Source organism: Arachis stenosperma, chromosome 6, assembly GCF_014773155.1.
Source record: "Arachis stenosperma cultivar V10309 chromosome 6, arast.V10309.gnm1.PFL2, whole genome shotgun sequence".
Taxonomy (NCBI): domain Eukaryota; kingdom Viridiplantae; phylum Streptophyta; class Magnoliopsida; order Fabales; family Fabaceae; genus Arachis; species Arachis stenosperma.
Genome location: NC_080382.1, coordinates 106535882 through 106541881, shown reverse-complemented (window position 1 = coordinate 106541881; position 6000 = coordinate 106535882).

Below are 6000 nucleotides of genomic sequence, written 5' to 3'. Positions count from 1 at the left end.
CTTGATGTGTTTGCTAGTAATCTCAGGTAAAATAGGCTAGCCATGGATCAAGGGAGCAAGGAAGAAAGCATGCAAGTGGAGAGAAGCACAAAAGCCAAAGAAATTGATCTCGACCAAGCACGCGCACGCGCACAAGGCGCTCGCGCGCACATTGCAGAATCGGCCAGGGACGCGCACGCGTACCGTGCGCGCACGCGTACCGTGCGCGCACGCGTCGATGACAGCACATGACCTCATTAATGCAACACGTGCCTGGCGATTTGAGAGGGTTTCTGAACCCATTTTTGGCGCCAATTGCAAAGAGAAAGGAATAAAAGGATGAAGGATTAAGGGAAAGGCATCAATCTAAGTCTAGTATATAGTGTACTTAGGATTAGTTTAGAGTTTTAGAGAGAGAAGCTCTCACTTCTCTCTAGGATTAGGATTAGGGTTAGATTACTCTCTCTTCTTAGATCTAGGTTTAACTTTTGCCTCAATTTACTTCTCTTTCATCAAGTCTTAATCTTCTCATCTTCCCCTTCCTAGTTATACACTTTAATAATTGTAATTCTTCATTTTGTTTTGAATAGATTGTTGTTCATTTGTTTTCTTTCAATAACGCAATTTGAGGTAATTCATGATAATTGTGATCTCTTTGGTTTGTTGTTGTTAATTCTTTGCAAAAATTGTTGCTAGATTTCATTCTTGTTGTTGATTTACTATGTTTTCCTTTTATGCCTTCCAAGTGTTTGATAAAATGCTTGGTTGGATTTTAGTGTAGGTTTTGCTCCTCTTGGCTTAGGTAGAGTAATTAGTGACACTTGAGTTATCTAATTCCTTTGTTGATTGATAATTAGAAGTTGCTAATTGATTTGAATGCCTCTAAAGCTAGTTATTCCTCTATGAGTTAATTAGGACTAGAGAAATCAACTTAATTCATCCACTTGACTTACCTCCATGGTTAGAGGTTAACTAAGTGGGAGCAATGAACAATTCTCATCACAATTGAGGAGGATAACTAGGATAGGAATTCTAGTTCTCATATCTTGCCAAGAGCCTTTTATAGTTGTTAGTTTATTTTCATTGCCATTTACTTTTCATGCTTCTTATCCAAAACCCCAAAATAACTCATAACCAATAACAAGACACTTTATTGTAATTCCTAGGGAGAACGACCCGAGGTTTGAATACTTCGGTTTATAAAATTAGGGGTTTGTTACTTGTGACAAACAATCTTTTGTATGAAAGGGTTATTGTTGGTTTAGAAACTATACTTTACAACGAGATTTTATTAGTGAAATTCTGAACCGTCAAAAATCTAATCATCAAAATGGCGCCGTTGCCGGGGAATTGCAATGGTGTTATGTTATTGGTTATTGTATATATGTGAATAGTGTGAATATGTTTGCTTTTGTTAGCTCTTACTAGTTTTAGGATTTAATTTTCTTGCTTCTTATTTGATTTTGTTTTCATTTTCCTCTTGCTATCATGAATTCTCACCTTGGCTATGAGTTTGGTTATCAACATGTTGTAGGAAATGAGGACTATAATGAAGATGTGCATCAAGAATGGGACAATCAAAGGTGGGAGGAACCATATGCATATGATCAATCTTCATGGCAACAACCTCCACCAATGCACTATGAAGAAAAGCCATTCTATGATGCATATCAATTCAATGGCTATGGTGAATCACCTTGTGACTTTTAAGAACCACCACCATATGTCTATGAACCATATCCTCAACATAACTCTCAACCATACTCACAGGCCTATTTTCACCAAACACCTCCATATGAACCCAATCCATACTTACCACACCATCCAACTTTTGAACCACCTCCACAATTTCACCAAGAAGAACCACTTTCCTACCATTAACCATCTTTCCAAAATAATGAACCCTCCTACCCACCTCAAGCCCCAATAGACGATCCTCTCACTTTGTTACTCCAGGGACAAGAAGCCATGAAGCGGGATACACTTGAGTTTGTGACCAATTTGACCAAGGTGGTGCACACTTTAGCCCGCCAATGTTTGAATGTTCAAGGTACTTCCATGACGACATGTGAAAAGTCAAAAGAAGAGCAAAGTATGAAGGAGAGATCGGGCAACCCGGTAGAGAAGGAGAAGCCAAGTTTTACGTTGGAACAATTGGAGGAGCCAATGATCATTGAAGAAAAGGAAGAAGTGGTTGAAGATTTGGGAGATGTTGAAAGTCCATGGGAATGTAGCATCATGGAGCACTCTTCCGAGAAGCTTGATATTGATGTTAAGGAGGGTGCGCAACCTCCAAGGCATACCATCGTTGGAGATTTGGAAGAAGCGTATCAAGAGATGGATTCAATCATGGATGAATTTCTCTCTACAATGGAATCCTCTCCCCTTGGACATGAAGTTAAAATTATAAAAGAGTGTGCACAACCTCCCAAGGAAGACGGAAATGGCATGGTGTATATTGAAATTGAAGAATATGAAGAGGTTGATCAAGAGATGAATTCATTCATCCATGAATTCCTATCCCAAATTGAATCACCTCCCATTGGCCAAGATGAAGTTCTTGAAGACAACACCAAGCCAAGTGAAAAAGGGGATAAGGTTAAAACTGAAGAAGTTTGTGAAAAGGTAGAAACAACCAAAGAAGAGCCTAAAGAAGTAGACCTTGCATTGTCTAAGTGTGGGGACCTTCCCAAGTCACCATCCAATACAACATTCAAGTGGGTAAAACGCTCACCCCTAAACTTCACTTTTTCACTTGAATATGGTTTAATTGAAAATGATGGTCAACTTAGAGCTCTTTGTGGAATTAAGAATAGGAAAGAGTTGTGTAGTGGTTGGAATTTCGGTATAAAAATCATAAAGGCCAAGACTCTAAGGTGTATGAATGAGGATGGTACGAAAATCACCGTATATGGGCTTAGAAGGAAGCATTGGTGGAATAAAGAGAATTCTATGTGTCAATCACCCTTATGTCGACCACCCGTACAAAAAATCATGAAACTCAACTAACGGATGGGTGTGAAGATAAGATATGGGATCCCGGTTCGCTATGTGAAGACCAACTATGGGAACTCATATCTTGGGTAGAACTTTGCCCAAGCTTGATGAAGATGGTTGGAAATTCTGTCAACCAATTAAGAAGCATGGATCCTTGGAGATTCAAGGATGAGTACAAACATAAGCCACCATGACAATAAGCACCTCAAAATGTCCAACTTAAGGACTTAAACTAAAAGTGCTAGGTGAGAGACACCCCACCATGGTAAACTCTTTCCACTTCCTTTTAAATTTGCTTAATAAGTGATTTGAGTTACCATTATAGGTAGATGTTTCATATAAATTTGTTTGTACAAATTAATTGTTAGCTTAGTCACATGTATGTTGTGTTTAGTAGTAGATGAATAATATCATATTGCATTTTTGTGTTTGGTAGTAGATGCATAAGAAGTTGTGAGCAGTATGGGGAGCACTTCAGCATATTTCTCTCAAAAAAAAGGGGGGGGGGGGTGGACGCACGCGTCCCTGTGCGGATGCATCATCAACCACATTCCAGAGAGTTGGGCCTCTCTTGGGCAAACACTATGCCCTGAGTCCAACATGACCCACGCTGACGCGCACTACGTGCGTGCGCGCAGATTATGAGAACATGAAAGTTTACGCGGACGCGCACTTGCCGCGTCCGCGTCGATCTGCTACTGCAATTTTTTGAGCCAAACCCCAGAGAGTTGAGCCGGATCTGAGCCAATTTTAAGCCCCTAGCCCAACTCGATCTGCGCGGACGCGCACTTGCCGCGTGCGCGCCCATATGCCTAAGGAGGAACAGACGCGAGCGCACGCATCGCGCTAGCGCGCCTTATCACAAATTACCAACGTACGCGGACGCGCTCTTGCCGCATGCGCGTCCCTTACATGCTGCTGCCACTCTAGGCTTTTGCCCCGAGAGTTGGGCATGCGTCAAGTCCACTCTAAGCCTCAGGCCCAACCCCATGTGCGCGTGCGTGCGCTGTACTCGCACGCGCCCTTGCATAGTCTGCCAATCCACGCTAGAGCGCACTGCACACTCACGCGTAGGTCTCTATTTTTCTCAATGTACGCGGACGCGCAAGGTGCGCGCTCGCGCCGATTCGAAAAAAGGGATACCCTAAGACGCGAAGAGCGTTGCGCCGCAGCGCACTCCTTCTCTCCCACAGTTTCCTTTCTTCTTCATCTCCCCCATAACCACCTCTGCTCCGCCGGTGACCACCACCACACGGCCAGCACTCTTTTCTCTCCCTCTCTCATCACCACCCAACCCCTCTTCGCTCTCTCTCTCTCTCTCTCATCCACTCACTCTCTCCTCCTCGGTCAAACCTCAACCACCGCAGCCGGCCATCCTCTCTGCCACCGCCCACGGCGGCGCAGCTTCTGCCTCTGCGTTCACAGTTCTTCCCCCGTCCATTTTCGGTCAAGCCCAATTTTCCTTTCCATTCACAGTTCTTTCCCCGCTCCCAGGTTCTTGTTTTTAACTGTTCAATTTTGTTAGCTTTTGTAATTTTCTGTTAGTTAATTTGAATTCAGTTTGCATGTTAGGATTAGTTAGAAATAATTGCGGTTAGGTAGCTAGGACTGGATAGAGGATTCTAGGCCTGATAAGTGCTCCATTTGTATTTATTTTCTGTTTGTTGATTTGTCTGATAAGTGCCAATTTTGAGCTGCTCTGTATGCAATTTGTGTTGCCTGTTTACTATCTTTTTGCTGCTGTGATTAGTTGATATTGTAATCATACTAATGTGTGCTATGTTGCCATCCGAGAACGTCCGATTTTAAGCCGGGATGCTGCCCAAATTTCAAAAAAATTCATTTCATTTTGGTCTCTATTGTACTTTTGGGCTAATTCTCGTTACTTTTGACTTCCGAGATTGGCCTTGGAAATTGTGAACATGAGCAACAACTCCTATTTTCGTTGAACCTAAATGTCATCATGCCTCTAATCCACATTTAACTTCTACTCCCATTTAACCTTCTCTAACCATTCTTTCAGAGGTACGATGATTTCATTGCTTAATGAATATGAGTTGTTGACTTGAGTGACCATTACATTGTATACATTTTGTGTATTTTTGTTGGCAAGCTTTCTTTCATCATAACACTAACATCTCACTCACTCACTTGTTTAGTTTACTCACTTCATTTCTCCCTACTCAATGCATTAACTGTTTCTTTGAGTTGTGATGATGAACATGCCTATTCCTTAAAATTGTATACTTTGTGGTTGTGTTGATTTCTTGGTTTATGTTTCCATCTATGCTTATTTGAACACCAAGTTTTCACTACTTCTTCTTACATCTTGAATATGCTTTCTTTGCTTTGCGCTACATGCTTTATTGCTTATATTCTATTATATTTCTTTTTTCAGGATGTCAGATAAGGGAAAGGCTATAGCCACCTCTTCCAAGAAAAGAAAACACTCTACAACCTCTACTCCCTCTATTTATAAGAATTATGCTAAGAATCCTCTAAATGACGAAGAAAAAGAAAATCAGCTGTTACCTTCTACCGACCCGACTAAGTTCCCCAATCTCTACTGTGAGCTTCGACTTTCCAAGTATCGGACAACAAAACTGAATACCGAGAAGAAGCTTGTCCTCCCCAATGATGTCCGACGGTCCATTACTAGTCGGATCCTTGAGTTGGGTATGGATTTTGTTGACTGAGATTTGGGGGATATCAACATATCTTGGGTGAAGGAATTTTATTGCAACTTCTTCCGTCCGACTTTGGATTCGGTTCAGTTGAGGGGTAGAGAGATCATGATTACTGAGACTGCCATTGAGGAGGCTTTGCAGTGCCGACATATTCCTGATGGCACTTGCGCCCATCAGCAGGCTGAGTTGGCCATACACAACATGACCTTTGATTATGAGGCACTTAGGAGCGTGATTGGCTTACCAGATGCCACATGGGTTATGGATGCAAACAATACCAAGCTTACGGGGATGCTATTTGCCTACTTGACTAGAGAGGCCAGGACTTGGCAGATGA